Source organism: Amblyomma maculatum, chromosome 3 (genome assembly GCF_055883805.1).
Source record: "Amblyomma maculatum isolate TAMU_Amacu chromosome 3, ASM5588380v1, whole genome shotgun sequence".
Classification (NCBI taxonomy): domain Eukaryota; kingdom Metazoa; phylum Arthropoda; class Arachnida; order Ixodida; family Ixodidae; genus Amblyomma; species Amblyomma maculatum.
The window spans coordinates 96947995-96969467 of NC_139346.1; positions in this window are offsets into that span (position 1 = coordinate 96947995).

Here is a 21473-nt window from a genome sequence, read left to right on the forward strand (position 1 = left end):
CGGGTTATACGGATCTTGGTTGGCAGACTAATGTCTCTGCTCTTTACTAGGCGGTCAAGGCTAACCATTGCTCTCTTTCCCAGAAGCAGGCGTCTCCTAATTTCATGGCTGCAGTCTCCTTCCGAGGTAATCTTGGCGCACAAGAACAGAAAATCTGTCACAGCTTCCACTTCTTGTCCATTGATGATCCAGGACTTGATAGGGCAAGACGCCATGATCTTCGTCTTTTTAATGTTCAGTTTAAGCCCAAACTTCTCACTCTCTTCTTGTACGCGCATCAGAAGTCTCTTGAGTTCCACTTCACTTTCTGCCATTAAAGTGGTATCATCCGCATATCTAAGGTTGTTGATACGTTTTCCAGCAATCTTCACTCCAGCTGAAGACTCGTCCAGACCGGCCTTCCTCATGATGCACTCTGCATATAGGTTAAATAGGAAGAGCGACAGTATGCAGCCTTGCCTCACCCCTTTCTCAATCGGAAACCAATCAGTAAGACCATGCCCAGTTCTGACTGTGGCCTCTTGCCCTTCATAAAGGTTCCTGAGGAGACAGATGAGGTGAATTGGAACTCCCATCTCTTGGAGAGCTTGCCACAATCTGCTGTGATCTACGCAGTCAAACGCTTTCGCAAAATCAATAAAGCAGAAGTAAATGGGTTTCTGGAACTCTCTTGCTTTTTCCATGATCCAGCGAAGGTTGGCAATTTGGTCTCTAGTTCCTCTTCCCTTGCGAAACCAAGCTTGCACGTCCGGAAGCTCCCGATCCACATACTGCTGCAGCCTACCTTGCAGGATTTTTAACATCACCTTGCTAGCATGCGAAATAAGCGCGATCGTGCGGTAGTTGGAACAATCTTTGGCACTGCCTTTCTTTGGAATGGGGATGTAAACTGACCTCCTCCAATCCTGTGGCCACTGCAGGGTTGTCCAAATCTTTTGACATAATGTATGCAGTGTGTTAACAGAGTCGTGGTTGAGGTTTTGAAGCAACTCAGCTGGAATACCATCAATTCCGCTAGCTTTGTTCTTAGCAAGGCTGGCTAAGGCCCATTCCACTTCACTCTTCAGGATGCCCGGCTCGAGATCAGTAATCACAACCGTCCTATGTTGGGTTTGCACATCCGGGTCCTTCTTGTACAGTTCTTCTGTGTATTCCTGCCACCTCTTCTTTATCTCTGAGGCTTCAGTGAGGTCCTTGCCTCGTTTGTCCTTTATCACGCCCAGCTTAGCACAGAAGCTTCCTTTGATATCTTTGATTGTCTTATACAGAGCGCTTGTGTTCCTCAATTGGCTGTTGTCCTCAACTGTTTGACACTGTATGTTCAGGAAGGCATTCTTATCTCTCCTTGCTATTTTCTGAAAATCCGCATTGAGAACCTTGTATCTTTCTCTTTCCCCCATACCTTTTGCCATCCTCCTTTCCTCAGCTATTTGCAAAGCCTCTTCACATAACCAGTTTGCTTTTTTGCATTTCTTTTGCTTTGGAACTACCTTAGTAGCAACTTCTTGTATTATATCACGAACATCAGTCCACATCTCTTCGGGCTCTTTGTCTTCTAGATCTAATTCTTGAAATCGATTCCTCACTTCCACAGCATATTCTAATGGAATCTGATCCAGATCATACCTGAAAGGCCTTCTAGTTTTCTGCGTTTTCCTCAATCGAAGCTTAATTTTGGCAACAAGAAGCTGATGATCGGTGCCACAATCGGCCCCAGGCCTTGTTTTTACTGCTTGTATAGCGCTTCTCCATCTCTGCCAGCAAATAATATAATCGATCTGATTCCTGTACAGACCGTCCGGTGAAATCCATGTGTACAGGCGCCTCTTGTGCTGTTGAAAATGAGTATTCGCTATGGTCAGGTCGTTTTCTTGACAGAACTCTACTAGCCTCTGCCCAGCTTCATTTGGCTCACCAAGACCGAACTTGCCTGTAATCCCGGATATTTCTTCACTCCCCACCTTAGCATTCCAGTCTCCTATGAGAAAAACGACGTCTGATGATGGGGTGCGGTCTAAAAGGCATTGTAGGTCCGCATAAAATCTCTCAACGTCAGCTTCTTCAGCAGCAGTGGTCGGTGCATAGACTTGGATAACTGTTATGTTGAAAGGGTGACCTTGGATCCGAAGTGAAATCATTCGATCGTTTTTGGGGTTGTACCCTAGCACTGCTTTGCCCATTCTTCTGTTTACTATGAGAGCGACCCCATTCCTTCCCTTGGATTAGTGCCCACAATAAAAGACATAATGGTCGCCGGAGTTAAATTCTCCCATTCCGGTCCACTTGAGCTCGCTGATACCCAAGATATCAATGTTCAATCTGTCCATTTCTCGCTTGACGATATCCAGTTTACCTTGCGTCATAGATCTTACATTCCATGTAGCTATGTGATATATCTCCTTGCAACATCGGACTTTCCGGTCGCTTCCCGACACATCCACAACTGAGCGTCCTTTTGGCTTTAGCCCAGCCGCTTCATTCGTCCTGGAGCTACTAGGAATCGCCCTCTGCTCATCCCCAGTAACATGTGGGACGCCTTCCAACCTGGGGGTTCTCATCTTCCGGCGCCATATCGATAATGGTATTGTGACTGGCCATAGGGTTTTCTTGGCAGGAAATACTGGAGTGGGTTGCCATTACCTTCTCCAGTGAATCACATTTTGTCAGAACTCTCTGCCGTGACCTGTCTATCTTGGGTGGCCCTACACAGCAGAGCTCACGACTTCATCGAGTAGAACACTGCAAATGCACTACAAGCCATGCATAGGAGCTCAGAAGCAGACCCCCTGGGCTTTAGACGTTTGATAAAGACTGTACATAAGTTCCTCTCTTAAGGTTTCGATTCACGTATGGCGTAAACTTTAGATTGACATTGGCAGCGCAACTGTCATCATCAGATAGTTATTTTTCTTGCCAAGCAAGGAAGTTAGCGTACGTTAGCGCAGAAAGCACGGCTGTATTAAAACAAGAAATTCAGCATGATCAAAGGAACGACTATGTCGGCTGTTAAAACAACAAAACGCGTTTTAAATTTACCGCTCGTAAGCTATTGATTTTATGGCGACTATTTATGTTAGCAGCCTAGTCGTTTTTTGTTTTTTTTTTTCTTTTTGAAGGCGAGAACGTTTCAAAGCTCAAACATCGAAAATCTCTACTCGGGAGCTGTGCGCGTGATCTGAGCGTCGTATCTGTGCGCTGATGTGTCGCTCGCTAATTGTGCACACGTGAGGATTAAGAATAAAAACAATTGATAGTGATGGGTAACGAATCACTGTTATAAATAGACATCCATAGAGCTAATGACCAAAGCTAATAATGCTGTGTATAAATGCTGTTTTCGAATATTGTTTTTTTTTTCTTTTTTTTTGTGTGCATGGCGCGGCTCGTATGCAACGACGCTGTACTGTCCAGATCTGTTCACAAGCATGTATCCTTAAACGGGCTGGTTATTATTTTGTAAATTTTTTTACCAATAATATATTATTATTATTATTATTATTATTATTATTATTATTATTATTATTATTATTAATATTATTATTATTATTATTATTATTATTATTATTATTATTATTATTATTATTATTATTATTATTATTATTATTATTATTATTATTATTATTATTATTATTAATCACTAATAACAATGTTTAATAGCGACCAAAATGGGTTGTAATTTTTAATGATCAATATGTCAAACTTCGACTTGTAATGACCGCAGGAAATTAGTAAAAATGCTTGGCAATGAGTAATAATAAATACATTGACTAGGCATGACTCATGACAGCTAATGAGTACGAAATGGCATGTATGTTAAACGGCGACTTGTAATAACCGCAGCTGATTGAAAATGAGTAAAAATGCTTGGCTATGAGTGGCAATGACTACAATAAATAGGCAAAACTCACCATACAAACGAAACGACCAATATTTCAAACGACTATTTGAAATGCCCGCAACTGACTGGAAAGGAGTGGAAATTCTTAGAAGCATTGAGATGCAAATGATACGAGAGAAGGATAGGCTATCGCCGTTCTCTTTTAAAAGGCTTCTGCAGACCTTTAAGTATTTTTTTTTTCAATCGAATGCTCCACTACGCCATGCAAATACAAGATTGCGGTGTATAGCTGGAGCCGCTACTGTGCACATGCGCCGTAGCCATGGCGACCATCTGCGCCGATCCACAAGTGTTCGGCAGCCAAGCTCGCCACAGAGAGGAGGAGGGAGGTGGCAATCCAGCAGATGTGTGCGCTGGCACGAAAAGAAGGAGAAGGGAAGTTTCCACACGGCCCATGCGCGCGTCGCCGCCGAATGCTGACAGAGTGGAGCAGGAAAGCGTCTTCCTCCATTGCATGCGCAGGGCATGAAAGTGGGTTCTACATCAAACGTCAGTGAACTTCGATGCGTTCAACGGAACGCTGATTGTGTTCGATGCAACGCTCGGTCGCCCGCGGCCAAATCTTTCGCTGCACATTCGGTTCAGAAGCGATGAATCACAATTTTTTTCCTATTCTCCGCTATCATATTATACCAGTACCAAGAAAATCAACACTGCATAACCTATGTATACACACGATACTTATACTTTATCTCGCTAAAGAGAGAGACAGCAGCGGCACCAACCAAGGTGCCATGGCCATCGAGCAGCGAGATTCTGGGGCATTATAGCGAGACTAGACTGTTGCTGCGAAACGTCCATGTGAGGGACGCGATTCAAGATTGAAGCAACAGACTTGGCTATGCCGATGCTTACGCTCTTGAACTTTGAATTAAGGAGAGTGGAACATTTACATTTTTTTCCTTTGAGTTAATTTGGAAACATTCTGCTGACGCACTCGAGTGACATGCTCAATCTACACGCTCCGATGACGCCCCTCATGACAAAAGAAAAGCTTTCACCTGAGGATGATTTGCCCATGCTTGGCTTTCGATATGCGACCTTAGAAACGTCCACAAATAGCGCAAATTATATGGCTATTAAAAAAAATGTCTCAATATTAGTACTTACAGAATGATGCCTACATTGTGTCAATATACCAACTGAAATCACCCGCAACTTTTTATAAGACGAATCGTACTTGGCACTCTGCTGACATGAGCCTTGGGAGAGTTTAGCTTTCGTTCATTTCACAAATATTCACAAAAAAATCAAATTTGTATCAAGCGTTGGTAGGTTATTAAAATATAATCGTATTACTTTTGATTTATCTGCAATTACTAAGCACTTAGGACATTTTAATGTAATTATAACCACCACCACCATCATCACGTGCCAGACTATACTCACTGCAGGACAAATATCTCTCCCACTGCTCCGCTTAGTCCGTTCCATATTAGCTCGATTCAACTAGCCTCTGATTCGCCCAACGAAATAGGTGTCGCCCCCTGCTACACTTTCCTTCTCTTGGTATATCAGTTATACCGCCGGGGTGGCGCAGTGGTTACGACGCTCGACTACTGTTCCCAAGGACGCGGGATCGAATCCCGGCCTCGGCGGCAGCTTTTCGGTGGAGGCGAAAAGCAAGGCGTCCGGGTGCTGTGCGATGTCAGTGCACGTTAAAGAACCCCAGGTGGTCGAAATTTCCGGAGTCCTCCACTACGGCGTCTCTCATAGCCTGAGTTGCTTTGGGACGTTAAACCCCACAAACCAACCAACCCATATCAGTTATCCTGAACGAACATAGATAATCCTCCCTTCAGATTGCATGTTCTGCCCATGACCCTTGATTCTTCTTATTTCGTATAAAATATAATTACACGAGTTTATCCGTCACCCATCCTGCGCGCTTTCTATCTCTTAACGTCTTAACGTCTAACCTACAATTATCCACTCTCTAATTCTATGCGCTCTCCCCAATTTACGTAGACGCCTTTTTCGTTAACGTTCGAGTTTAAGTCCAATAGGTGAGTAGAGATAAAAGTTTTGTATACTTTCTTCAATGGGGATACCGGACAGCTGTTAGACACAACCTGCAAGTATTTGCCAGATGCGCTTCATTCCAAGGAGATTCTTCTATTTATTTGTATTGTTTTATTCGGATCCGCGGCTTACCTTTCATTTTCCTAGCTCCACTAATGTCTACACCTATTATAAAGGCCGGTTCCATTTTGAGGCTAGAGAACAATACTTTAGTACTTTGCATATTGACTATACGACTAACCTTCTCCTCTAGTCCCACCGCTGTGGTGCAGTGACTAGGCCACTCGGTTTTTGTACCAAGGATGCGGGATCGAAAGCTGGCCGCGGCTGCTGCATTTCGATGCAGGCGAAAAGGAAGACGCCCGTGTGCTGTTCGATATCATTGCGATTTAGATAACCCCATGCGGTCGAAATTTCCGGAGACCTCAACTACGGCATCTCTGATAACCTGGGTCGCTTTGGAACATTAAACCCTACGAACCAAATCAAACCAATCAAACCTTTCCTTTTGATCTGCTTGTATTTGTCATCATTATTTCCAGTTCGTCCGCTCAGTTATCTAGCTAGACAATGTTATCACCACATCGCAGATACTGATATATTCTCCATCAACCGTTATCTCCAACTGTACCCATTCCTTTGTCTCTGAATTTTCCCTCTATGAAAGCTTTGAATACTGGGGAGGTTGTGTGTCCTTGCCTAATTAGCACTACTTCTATGGAAATTTTATTATTCTGTTTATTGAAGACTATGCTGTGCAGGCGCAATCCGTATTCATTGGTATTTTCGCGTATGTCTCATCTATGTCCTGATTACACAGCACGACCTCTGGAGTTTTGACTTAGATAAAGCTTTCTTGTAGTCGAAAGAATAAGGGCTAGTTTTTATCCGAGAAATTCTGTAACACCTGGTCTATATAGTATGAATATGATCAATAGACAGCGCCTTTCCGAAAACCTGCCTGATTCTTTGGTACTGAATTCTAAGGCTTCCCTGATTGTATGACCGATTTCAATAGTGAATACCTTCTAATAACGGATTGCCTTCTGATTCAGCTTTAAATGTTTAATCCATAGCTTCCCATTTCAGGCTTTACGGTTACCGCCACATTTAAAAATGATCGATAATCCCCATACTATCCTTCCTTATATTGGACACTTTGCTATAATGTATTAGCTTCTGGATAGGTCTGAAACTTCTGTCCTCCCTGTTGGGTTGAAACTTTTATGCGTTCAGGCTTCGTAATCAGATCATTCTTCTGCTTAGCTAGTTTACAGGTGTCCTGCCTAACTAAGCAGCCTTACTTGATGCTCATTTTGTAGAATAGATATTCTTGTCAAATTCTTACTAAAGATCGTTTTCAATAGAATAAATAAATTTGCGCCTTTGAACATTTGAACCGATATTTTCAGGTAATGAATATTCTTAACCACCATCACTATCTTTAAAACTGAGACTGAGCTCGTTTGTTCCACAGAGGAAAGCGTCGAAGTGCGTGAGTTGCCTTAAAATGAATTATGCCTTATTTCATTGTGTTACCACGCTAGCTACCGCTAATTATGCTTAAAGGGTCGCAACCATAATTTCATAAAATAAAAAGTCAGAAGTATCCCATATGTTAGAGATGATGACAGTTGCCCATTAGAAAACAATTGCGAACTTGCTATCATTTGCGTTTTTATGGGGTGTAAACTCTTATTTTTGTTTTAGGCATCGGCAGTAACACCATATTACTTTGTCGGACCAATAAACCTTCGCTCTGTTTTTGGCAATAAAAGCAAGTGGATTTTTTAAATCAACCTTGGCAATTCCAAGTGCTTAAGAAATTGTGTTCTAACAGTGTTTCAGGTCTATGTGAAAACGCGTTGTTCTTACAGCATATAATATACGCACTGGCAACCTAACACTTGGCTCCAACGAACGAACCTATAACAGGAAACATGCTAGACAAGTGCAGCTGCCCTGAGATTTAACAATATAGAGCGAGCGCCGACCAAACTGCTGATCAGCGCCTTATAACGGCGATAAGCGTGCAACACGGCTAGAGTTTGTGCACGCGTACAAAGGTAGAGCGTCATCTGCTACGCTGCTCCAATCATGAGACCTTATTATCTGTTCGCGAAAACCCGAAGGGCAGTAGTGCACATGCGCTCGAATAACATACGACACTTCGACGTGAGTTCCTTCCTTTTTCTATTACGAGCGGCCGCACTGGAGAAGTAGAGTCAAGGTAAGAAAAAATAAAATAAAGGAAATGAATACAGCAGCACGTGCAAAGCATCGCCTGCAAGTGGAACCTTCTGATTGGAGCAGCCCTCTGTGTGGTGGAAACACAGTAAAAGAGGCAAAGCAAAACACGTGTGCTCTACTGCACGCCGGTTTCTTTTGTTTGTTTTTTTTTTTTTTTCCTTTTGCGAACAGATATTGTGGCAGGGCGTGTGTCATCGTGATCGGAACAGCTTACTATACGACTTCCTACCTTCTTGCGCGTGCGCGAACTCTCGCTGTGTTGCACGCTTATTGCCGTTTTAAGGCGCAGACCAGCAGTTTGGTCGATGCTCGCGCTATATTATTAAAAATCAGGGCGGCTGCACGTTGAAAGTTGAGCAATACACTTTATGATTTATTCGTAATATTAAATACAAAAGGCCATATATGTATTTTACAAAACCAGTACGTGTAAAAATACAATATATCCTCGCATAATGTTTAAAAAGAATATTTTTTCAAAGTATATTTCGGTCCTAAATTGTTCAACACTTTTCTTCATGATCGTAAGTTTCCGGCATAAGCAAGAATCAATACGTAATAAGACGATTTTTTTAACTCATCAAGAAAAAGATGTCTGTCCTTGACAGCAAGGAAAAAGAAACGAAGTAGAACCGAATAAGTTTGATATGTGCCGCTAAAATATTTCACGCTTTATTGCGGAATGCTCGACGTTCTATTTACACGCCCGGTGATGCGGGTTAATGTCCGAAGCTCAGCCCGTATACCAATGTGGAAGGCTGAAATCCAGCAGGCTATGGGCGGCGGAGGCGAGTTCCAAAGTTGCACCCTTCAGTGCGACTTCAGCGCGCATTAAAGGCTGATTCTAATGATGAACGAACCGTCCCTTGACAAAATACGTCACAATGCGTCACTGGCTCTGCCTTGTCAACGGGCGGTACTGAGGGCGGAACGGAGAGTGGATGATGGTGCGGAAAAAAGCCGCCGGAGACCGGAGCCGTATCCCACAGCTTCACTACCGGAGACGAACCTGGCCAACAGACATTCCAAGCCAAACCGCCGCATACTTGAGTGGCCTACCTCGATGACCAGGAAGGCGACGGCATCGAGCACCCTTGTGTTGACACTACAAAAGCATGTCTCCCTTAGTTAAAAAGAAAAGAAAATGCCACCGTTGATTCATTTAGAAGATGCACTCTGTTAGAAAAACAGCTCACTGCCCTCATACTTTGAGAGTGGGGAGAACGCTCTCCCATTTTTGTATTTGGAAGCTGGCGCCATCCGCCAATGACATCAGTTACGTGGTCCTCCTTTGCTCACTGACTCTAAAGATTCCTTCCGTCCTGCGAATTGACTATATTTACTTTGTTACGTTTAGTATATTATTTCCACCAGAATCAAAGGCAAGCGACAACGTTTCACTCAAGTTGCAAAAGCAAAAAAGGCAAAACTATTGCCGCGTATCGCTAGAGGACACCGTTTTGCTCAAACAAAATTAAAAAAAAACACTTCTCTCCGCCAAATAGAGAGTATGATCAGTGGTCAAAACAGAATTTTTGTGCGGATTTTAGCCGCGAGCTGATTGTGACAGCAGAAATGTCTCCAGTTACAAAATAAAACCACTATGAAAAAATACTAAACAGAAATACTACAAAATTATAAACATTTACTACAGCAGTGCCTAGCTTTACGTTGTAAGTATGACGCATATTGAAGTATTTTTGACACCGCTCTGAAGTTTTTTTTTTAATTGGGCTCCAAAATAAACAAATGCACTTTAATTATTGCCAGCATCATTTCCCCGTCCTTACAGCCCAGCTGCTTAAAATGTTTCTTCACTCCGACACTGTTCATTACAGGAATACGTATTTTACGTTATATCACGCAGTAAGTTTCGAGACCGGATTTCCCTAATTAATCAAGACGTGTTCTATGTAAATTTGACGAACGGAGGACACGGTTGGCCGCCACATTTGCGATACCTTGAGGTGATCTACAGCCAATAAAGAGGTTAATGACCTGTGACAACCAAAGAGAAAGCTGTAAATTTATTTTAATGGCACGGGTAATTAAGAACGGCGAAAAATTGTGGCTAACATTTTATCCTTTACACTAAATCAGTTATATACGAGTTACAAACATTGTAGGAAATGAGCAATGACATAGGTAATTCATCAGCGTTGGGCCAAAGGGGCTTTCCGGCGCGTACGTAGTGTCTCTCACCGAGCGGCCGGATATTTGACCCCGGCTGGATTCTAAGATGAATTACTGACTAACAGACTTCGGCTTGGCTCCCTACTTTCGGTCTTGGCCGAAATGGCAGGGCAGAAGGAATTTTTATTTTTAATAATGAACACTCCTTGAAATTTCCAGCAGTTATTTTTTCATACTAGATGAAAAACTCTCTTGTAACCAGATGCGATTTCTAGAAATTACCGCTAGGGCAATTCAGTAACGCAAGAAATAAGAAAGGGAAACTACGTGAACAATCATCTTTCTGTAGAGAAGGTTATATATTTGATTTGATTTGATATACTTGAATAGTTGAATACTTGAATTTTCTCCAGCCACTAAAGGATTTCGAGCCTAAGCCTTCCTATCCTTAGGGCAGTGACGTCCAGGTTCCGCTATCATCTTTTTTTTTTTTTTTTGTATAACGTCGGGCACCTTTGTTCGGTCTCCGATCGAAACGTCGAGTGGAATGAAAAATAAAAAATGTTTCCTTTAATGAAGGGTATACTTCGCTATATATATATATATATATATATATATATATATATATATATATATATATATATATATATATATATATATATATATATATATATGAAAGATATTTATTGTCTCGTTTAACAAATACCTATTTTTTCAAATAAGCACTGCAAGGTTATGTACGGACTCCACAAAATAACGATAGCACTTATTTCGCTCCTGAGAATGAAACGATCCTTTAAGTTCATTACATTCAAAGAACATTCACTCTGTCAGTGTTTCAGATAATAAATGCAACCACCCATTTCCTTTTTTTGTCATAAGTCGTTTATTAGTTTGTGCTGCGCCCTCCAACTTCTTGCAATTCCTTCATTTCTGCTGTTATTTTTGTGTACGCTCCTTTGTGTTAGCACCTAAGTGGGGTATCGAACGTTGTATTAACCGCAAATTTCTGTCTAGTTGTGAGAGGTTTATGAGGTGGAGCGAGTATTCTTAGCCGGAAGCATAAACTTTGTGCAAGAAAGGAAAAACCTAACCAGTGAGCGGAATCTTAAAGCACCGAATAGAATCAATAACCTAGAGAATAAAAATCTCTCAACGGTCACTTTCTCTGAAATACTAAGCTTCCACCATAGTCATATTCTCATCACAGTTTCATACCACTAAAGTGCCTTGAAAAAAAAAGCACGACTTTAATTTAACACACAAGCAACTAAATGTAATAGAACATGCAGCTTATTTATAGGGTATATACTCGTGAGTAGGTGTGAAACCAGGAAATTAAAGTTTGAAGAGCTGGAAGAAACGTCAGAAAAGCTGACCTAAAACTATCTGTAAAGCACACTCAATAATACATCTAAAAGATAACGCAGATAACGCCTAATGGGTCTCAAAGAAAGAATTAAAATGCAGAAAATACCCGTATATTCATGTTTTGCATCAAATCTTAACTGACATGAGCAAAATGCTCCAGAAAAACAGTGATATGAAGGATCGATAGCGTAAAAGCAGCAAATGGCAACCTTACAAGGGTCCTTAGGGTTACCTAAGATTGAAAGGATATTACTGCGAAATCACAAATACAAGAGCTAATTATTTAAGGAAAAGGTCATGCGCATGCCCTTCTCCTTACCTGTTTAGTGCCACATATCTGTTGTGGCGGAGTAACTTTCTGTCAATCATGAGCTAGCACGATATCGCACAATTTCCTGCTTTATTAGAGGGTTACCAAACAAACTTCTCGAGATCACTAACTGTCAAAAAGAAGATCCTCATTAGTGAAAAACTCGTTATGCACGAGGACCTCACGCGTAATCAACAAGAGTGACTCCAACGATGTTTGGCGTCTTAAACCTGAACGACTAGAAGTGTAACTGCATGTCGAACGGCAAAATATGTCTTAGAAAGTTAGAAGACGATGTAATGGTTGAAGCTGTGACAAAGGATAATTTAAGGAATTAAGTTTAATGGCGTGCGTATAGTGACCTAATGAATGATGCCAAATGTGCAAAGTGTTATTCTTAAAGAATGCCTAAGCAGAGGAGGCATCCGCCTGGCACGAATGTTTCAAGCAAAGAAACACTAGGATCAACTGATTATTGTTCGGAGAGTGCGGATCACAGCGATATGCATTTATTACAAATGAATTCGGACACATACAAACATAATTTCGATGTATCCGACTTCTATCAAGCATTCTTGATAGGTTGAGAAGACCTAAACAGGCGGAGGAATTTCTGAGCCACAAAATGACGCGGGGCAAGGTTACACAGGGGGCCTTGTCGGCTTCACGTTCTTCATCACGTATGCACGGGTTTAAACATTGGCTGTGCCTTTTCTCAAACCTATGAGGACTCTGAATCTTTACTACTGACTGGTATACCGCTAACGGTCTTCTGTCTGCATTAGCTAAGATCGTGCATCACATGAGGATGTCACGTCCTGCAGGCGATTCATCAGCTTACTGAGTTCTGCACCCGGTTGGTATGCCCATCTATCGGTCACCAGTGCACAGACAACCTACACCTCAGAGCAGATTGAAATGGTGGAAGTCGCTGACCGACGCGTAGAAGAGGAAACATAGAGGACAAAAATCAGATAGCTGCAGTAAGGAGCGCCGTGTGAAGGACTGAATATGTGTTTACGTAAAGGTGCGAAGAGCGGTAAGTGATAGACTGTAAGACTGTTTCCGGCGAGGGAAACACTGCCTACTCCAAAGCATGTCGTCCGTGGATATGACATGTCTCATACCGGGCTGACGCCTGCAAAGACGCCATGGCTTTATACTGTTGTCTGGGACACCCTGCTCTCTTCGCGCGGAAAAATTTTGAACACCGGTGCCGAATCGCAATTATCGTTATACTCGGCGCTAAATTTTAAGAATTATGAGGTGTTTTTATTGAACCTACGAAGAGCCTCTGCAACAATATGCTAAACCGACCACATCGAGTACAGTTTTGACATCGTAACCGTGCTATTTTAGGCGTCCATGTGAAGGGACGCATTTAGCTCAGTAAGATGCTGTTGTGTCTCCTACACGTCTCTCAAGGCAGCAGGTTCTAAAAATATCCTCGTAACTCCGGCCACAACGGCTTAGTATCGGCACCGAAGCCACGTGCGTTTTTCTCTCCTGATCGCCGCGGACGCCTTTCTCTCTGCAGTGCGTTCCATCATGTTTACGAACGTGGAAGAAAAGGAATGGAAACTGTCGAAAGGAACGCCTCAAAGTATACGAGCCTTGTGCTGTGGGAAGGTGGGTATTATCCTGTTTAATTTTACATACAAATGTACCCCATGCTCGCCGATGCCAGGATTACTGCTAATCGGAAGACAATGTACATTACAATGAAATCTGTCCACGCGCGGTTTGCTTCACTGTACAGCTCCAAAAAAAAAAATGTCTTTAACACAACTTTCACTAAGGCGATAGCCTTTATTGGCTCATGCTCGCGGATAGGGTCCGTCCATCCGTCCGTAACGCTTTCGTTACGTGGAAGGTGACAGCAGGCAGCTGACACGGCCGAGCACTAACTGGACGTAGGGCTTCCTGGCATGACGTCTGGTAGAAGCTGCCAACTCGGGCCTCTCCTTTCATATGAGAGGATGATATCAGAAACAGCCTGTCAATACCCTTGCATTCACATTACGCCTAGGCCATGAAGGCACGTTCATACGGCTCGGTTAAAGCGGGGCTTCATATGCTGGCTGGTAGCTTACACTATCGCGTCATCCTAAAGGTGGGAGTGAAAACAGAGAGAAAGAGGTGTCGCCGTAGAGGGATTCGGATCATTGCGCGATAGAGGCTTTTGCTACGTCGCAGTTGTAAGGATCCAAAGTGCATCTAACATTTTTTTCAGACAAAAAAAAAACAATACAAGACAGGCACACCTCTGATAGGCATGAAGCAAATAGCGCCGTACGTTTCTTAATGCTTAAATCAATTCGCAAATACCACTTTTTCGGCGGGGTTACTTCACTCCCTTTTTTTCCTGGATGTATGGAAGTGTGTCCGTTGCTGACGCCATCTAAACAGAATAGTCCTAAAAATGCTGCGATCGGAGAAAATATTCAGGCTCGAAGCTCTTACATGCTTGCTCAGTAATCGCGACAGTAGCTAAATGCGTAGCAGGCTCGCGATTACTGACAAAGCTATTAAACGTTTGCAAGAAAACAAATTCGCCAAATGTTTTCTAGTGCAAGCGTATTAAAAATAAATTATATGCATCTGGAATGCTACTATAGGCTAGAGTTTTCCTGAATGATTGGAAGGAAGATCATGTCAATCGCGGCGTTTTGAAAGTCCACTTCTGGCTATAAAAAATACCTGGCTCGAATCTTTTGTACCGCGTCGGCAATATATAGGGTCAAAATATGAGCAGTTAAATATGTTATACAAAAGCAACCAAAATATGGTATAACGTGCAAAGGCATTGCTTTTTCAGAACAGTGGACATGACGCAATATTCTACATTTGAACTTGATCCATTTTTCTTCTTTTAGTAATCTGCAGTATTAAAAATCTTAGGATAGGATAGGATAGGATAGGAAATACGTTAATTTCTCTAGGAAGGTCTTGTACTAGTAGCAGAAGAGGTCCATCTTCCTTCTTCTCACAGGGTCTGTGCCCCTATTCCAGGGCTCCGCTGAGCTTCGCTGCTCGCTGGGTGTGCTGGATCAGACCTAGTTGGCAACCCAGATCGCCGATGGAGAGCCGGCTCTCCCGCTGTTCCGCACTCGGGTCTTTACGAAAGCTATCGTTATGTCTACATTGCCACGTGATGTGGTATAACGAAGGTTTGCTACCACACCATGGGCAGGTGTCCCGATATTGTCCCTGGTGTCCCTGGAAAAGCCGAGCGCCAGGCCGGGGGACGCTTGTACCCATTTTTGCCGGTGGGTGTCCGGCGGTGGGTTTCGAACTAACCACCTCCCGCAGCCGAGACGGGCGCTCTAACCACTTGCTTTTATTTAGAATTCGTTTCAAACTTAATCTGCGAAAAACACTTTAAAAACACTGTTTCGCCCCACGAAGAAGCCAAAAATACGATATCTGAAATGCTTAACTGCTATTGCGTCCGATCCTTGGTTTCTCCACAAGGCTTTCACCTTCATTACGTGCAGTGTCCTGCTTATGGTGTCCACATGAATCGTATTGCCGAGAATAGCGCTCATATTATTATTTGCTTTTTAAATATTCCAAACAGCTCCTGACAATATATAATCAGCAATGAATATTACAAGGTAAGAATTGAAACTTTACAGTATAAGGATAAATAACAACAATGACGTTGCTCGATCCTTACAATTCTGGCATAGCTTTTGGTAGCCCGTGCAGCAAAATCTTACATTTGCAGTATAAATTTTAACGCGGCTGATAAAGACGGAGTTTATGATAGATCCCTAGCAGCGCACGAAGATTTCCTGCCATTCTTATCACCTGTTATAAAAATAATCAATATGTGTCCTACTCTATAGTTCAGATCAGCGAAGTGCAAAGGGGTGAATTTCTGTTTTTCCCATTTCGGCAAGGTACCTATTGTGCAAAGCTTTACATCAAGTTGACTGATTGGTTTATTGATTGATTGTATTAAAGGAATTTGGGTAAACAGAAGCAGCTCGACCTACACTGCGTAGATTAATTAAAACGGTTGTGAAGTGCTGAAAAGAGTCAGTTAAAATACCACTGGTATAGGCTGGAACCTTTGTTGCAGAACATGAAGAAGCAGAAAAATGAAGCTTCGTTTGAAATGATCGCATTTCGGAATCTCCAGCGAACAACTGAAATGAGCGTAAAAAGTGTATATTATTACGTTATTTTTCGATCAGTCGCACAGCAAAGTATTGAAACGGTTTGTTTCGTTTGGTTTAGAGGGTTTATAGAACCCAAAGTGACTCAGGCTATTAGAGACGCTGTGTGACGGGCTCAGGAAATTGTGACGACCTAGGGAGCTTTCCCCTGCAGAACCATCCCGCAGCACATTGCGGGCGCCTTGCTTTTCGCCTCCACCGAAGAGTGGCCGCATGCAGCCGGGATTCGAACCCGCATCCTTGGATACAGCAATCGAGCATTGTAACCACACAGCCACCACGATTGGGCATTATAAATTCAGTATGAACATTGGAAGCTTTCGAGCCACACCATGTCCGAACACCACGAGCGACCACAAAAAATTCCTTGAGAATGAAGTTCTTTCAAGTTATCTTCAAAAGCCTTATAGGCATCGTATTCACTGAATCAAAGGAGTTTGAAAGTCTCGCATAGCTATCGGGATTGCCTTCTTAACGAGGATGCAAAGTGGGCCAGTTGGATTAGGTGGTAGCGATAAATTGTCACAAAAATATATGACGACGAAGAACAGCAGCACACGTAAACAACGCTCGTGCCCGTGCTGTTACCGGCAGTCATTGTTCTTGTTTTGCGCCATTTCTTTTACATATCAAGCAACCTTGTCTGCATGGTCTTCTTTCTGACTACTTATGCCTCATTTTAGTTGTGGAGGGGGTTATTCATTACAACCAACAGTTAGTAATAATCGATGCTTTCTAGCTATCTTTAGTATGCGCATTATCCCTACTGGCAAATTAAAAGCGAAAATACATTTAATAATTTGGCAAGACACATAACAGTGCTTTCAATTGGTTGTTCACAGTCCTTAATTGGTTATTCATATTCCTTACGACAACGGCAGGCAAAAACGTGTGTATTTACATCTGAAAAGCCCAGGAAAAATATTTGAAATTTAAAGCCTAAAATATTGTTATGGACGAGGAAGAAGCGGGCAGTGGCGTGGGAAGGAGAATATCCGGCGGTGTCATGCCGTGAGGAGTTATAGGTGAACGTTACAGAAGGCAATGATTCGTTCCAGTCACGATGATGGTCGGACACATGCATTGACAGCATGTCAGTCAGTCAGCGATTAAGGTGTTCAGTGAGGCAGTTCTTTTGTGACTGGTAGGCAGTTGCCTAGTGGTGACGAATAGCACATGAGCGGATAAGGTAATAAACCACATGAGAAAGGAAACAGTGGCCGTGATCTTTGAGTAGTTGGCGGGGAGCTTCATGAATCAAGATGACGTCATGCAAAAGAAAGTCACCAACGTCGGAGGCGCAGCTGTTGGAAATATATCTAGTCATACCGGTTAGTATAGTAAGTCACTACAGCAATCCATTTGTTCCTTGAAGTCAACCTAGGAAAAGATCCAAGAAGATCGCGACCAATCCGAGAAAATGGCTCAGTCGGCCTGCGAGTGGTTGCAGGGGCACACTAGGTTGAAGCGAGGGTGTCTTGGGGCGCTGAAACAGTTCAGAAGCTGCGACGCAACGACGGACAGAGCGGTAGAGACCGGGCGACCAGTGCCACCAGTGCCGCGTCCCCGTACGCCCAGTCTCCAGCGTCATACTGGGCCCATAATCAGGTATGGCACTGGGGCGCTGGGACCCTGCGGCACTGTTTTTTGCAATAGGGATATCGTACTGCAATGTCGGCAATTTGTTTTCGGTAGCTAATGCTGGCGTGTATGTGACATTCTGTGTAGTACATTGCTGAAGTTAGTAGCGATCCGTGACAATTCCTGCGACATGACGGCTATGGACGAAGTCTTCAAGTAAGCATGGATCGCACCATTTGTGAGAACTGTAGAAAACAGAAAACTTGCACTGATAGAGGCGGCTCGCAGATTTGTGTCCAAAATTCATAAGCGTAGCATCAGGCCGGTGTTGGTACGATGGAGCGAATGCTAGGAGAGTAATCGAAAGGCTAGTCCAGCGCGTAGCTGTACAAGTTTGCCGATTATTGCGCACTGAATGGATCATTTGCAACTTACAGTGTCTTCTCCTCGTGTTGCCTCTGCGCTGAACTTGTTGAGCATCCATCGCTTCGCCGTCGTCATCGCTGGCGAGCAGATCGAAGCGAAAATGATTCTCGGAATTCTCAATTGCATTCTCACCGCCGTCCTTGCTGAAAAAGGCCTTGGTGTCCTTCCGAAGGCGACACACTTTAATCGGAATCCGAGTCTGACGTAGCTGTTGTTTGACTGGGTGCGCCGGTGTGAGAGCAGACGATGAATTCCAGATTGCGTCACTACTATTTGTCCCCACGTGACCAAACCGGTGTGTCGCTTCCCTTGCTGTGACATCATGGCCTAACAGGCGCTCAGAAACCGAAACCGAAATCGCCCAGCATAAACATACATCAATAAATTATTCATCAGACATATATTATTCCTACGTTGTACATCATGTCTCTGAAACAATACGCGACGTTTGAAACAAAAAAAATGAGGCGTTTCAAGCTCTTTAAGTGAATGCAGCTAACACAAAGCATGATAGAGTGTCACTACGCCGAAGGACCTCCCAAACAAATAAGGGCGGAATGTAACTAACGCCCGAGCAAGTGCAGGACATTCCCACCCGGCAATTGAATATTTTCCAGGCGGCTGACATAGGCAATTACGCGAGAGTAAATATGCCGGTACTTGGCAAGGATAGCGACAATACCATGGACGCTAGCGTCAGTGCGTAGTTCTGTAGGTGCAGAAGGGTCGAAGTGTGCTAGGACAGCTGGAGCGGTGAGGATGGAAATAAGCTTTGTGAGGCATAATTTTGGTGATGGCCTCATATAAAATGTACGTTTTCTGCAGAAGAGAGTTGAGAGGAAGAGCGATGTCTGCGAACTTTCGAATGAAACGGCGAAAGGAACAAAGCCCGAGAAATCTTCGCACATTCCTTGAGCTCCGCCGGGTACGGAAGTCACGCGTGGCTCGAACTTTTTCAGGTTCGGGCTGCACACCAGTTGCATCAGCCAAATGACCCTGGACTTTTATTTGACGCCGGGCGAAAGCGCAATTTTGGGGTTCAATTAAAGACCTGCGCGACAAAAAAAAAGCGACCAGGATAGTAGAGAGTCGATCAAGGTTGCTAGCGAACATGGGGGAGAGAACGGCGACATTGTGTAAGTAGAATAAGCATGTTGTCCCTTTGAACCTCCGGAGGAGAAAGTCCATCATGCGCTCGAATTCCGCAGGAGCGTTACAGAGGCCAAAAAGCATCATCTTAAATTGATGAAGGCTGTCGGAAGTGAAATATGCAGTTTCCTATTGATCCCGCTCATCGACAGTAATGTTCGAGTAGCCATAACGCATTTCGATGAAAGATAAATAGGTTGCAGTAATACGGAAAGTTGAGCTAGTTGGTACATGATTGCAAATTACGAGCGCTGCGACGGAGAACAACAACGAGAGAGTAATGACAAGGACAGGCGCTACTATCAACTGAACGTTTATTCGAAGAACCCAGATTAAATACTCGCAGAAGACAACCAAAGGCACATGCGCTTCACAGATTTTTCCTAGGTATCCAGATGTACAATCTCACATTCTTGGATGCTAACAGATGGTGAGCTCACGCACGTGTCACATCCATAAAAACAGTGACACGTGCGTGAGCTCGCCATCTGTAAGCATCCAAGAATGTGAGATTGTTTATCTAGATACCTAGGAAAAATCTGTGAAGCGCATGTGCCTTTGGTTGTCTTCTGCGAGTATTTAATCTGGGTTCTTCGAATAAACGTTCAGTTGATAGTAGCGCCTGTCCTTGTCATTACTCTCTCGTTGTTGTTCTCCGTCGCAGCGCTCGTAATTTGCAATAAATAGGTTGCACCATGAAAGAAGTCAAACGCGTCGTCAATACTCGGAAGATGTTAAACATGCTAAGTGAGGATCTGGTTAAGGTGGCAATTGTTGACACAAAATCTCCAACTTTGGTCGTTCTTTTTGACTAAAACAAAGGACGCCCGCAGACTGCAGGGAAGCGCAATAATGTTACGGATGAGGAAGAAGCGGGCAGTGGCTCGGGCAGGAGCACTTGCGCTATGCCAGCAGGCATACATTAACAATCGTCTAAGGGTCAACAGAAATCATACCTCTCTATTATTCTGTGTTAATCGTTGTGCCGCCCCGTAACATTTTGGTTGAAGGGTTCGGGGTATATCATCCCTCGTCATCGTAGCCCCGAGCTTCGACGCCTAGTGTCTTCTTGCGCCCTCGGAAGAGGGGTTCCATAGAGCGCATCGCCCGCTATTCCTGAGCCTGCCAGACCCGACACGACCCTCCCGTTCCTCCGCCCTGGCGGCCGCTCTGACCATAAGATACGACGAAGGAAGAACCAAATGATCCCACTTACCGGAGACGCCACACACACGACCACAGGGCCCTACGAGAGACCCGATTGAACTGATTACCACACTGCCGGGACGCTGACCAGAAGCCTCACCGACCCAGACACCACAGGTGAGGATATCCCCTCGCCCATGCAGTGCGTACTTGGGATTCGGCTATCGGCTCTTGGCCACCTGTGGCCCGAAAGCATCCTGAACCAAGAATTATCGGGGAATCATCATAGGGTGCAGGCGGTATTGTCTTCTTCCTCTGTCTTCAACTGTCCAGTCTCCTAGAATAGCAGCTTGGGCATGTTGGTTATGCATCTCCAGCATGTCCAGTCATGCATGTCCAGTCCCGCCATTCGTCACGCTATTGATCTCATTGACATCGAGAAATTTCTGGTCCATGATCGGGACGATCGCTCGATGGCCCCGGGTAATGTTACTGACTAGGAAGAGGTGAGCAGTGGAGCGGGCAGGAGCGATTGCGTCCTGCCAGCAGGGAAGCATAAAAATCAAATACGGTAATCGGATATCATCTCTCTGTTCTCCTATACGTGTTCATTGGCTTCCGGCCCCGTAACAATATCTTACGGATATAAGAAAGACAGGCTCATCATTGCACGAAAGAATGCCTAAGCACTGATATTGTACTTGAACATTTCATCTCAAAACGAGTCGTGAATGAAATACTACTAACACTTTAATCTACTATATGGCTTTCAGGGAGACGTCTCCTGAAGCTCCTGCTTGTATTATTAGTCAGAAGCTTGTCACCTCACCTTTATAAGCAAACGTCGAACGCAAATTATGTACACGTAAATGCTAAAATAAAATGAGCCTTTCCATGCTGTTAAAAATATTTCTACAAGGCTTCTTTGTGCCTTAGATACCGTTCTCTCTGATAATAAACTGAATTTTGTCAGTATAATTTCGTGCTCCGCGTTTACATTGTA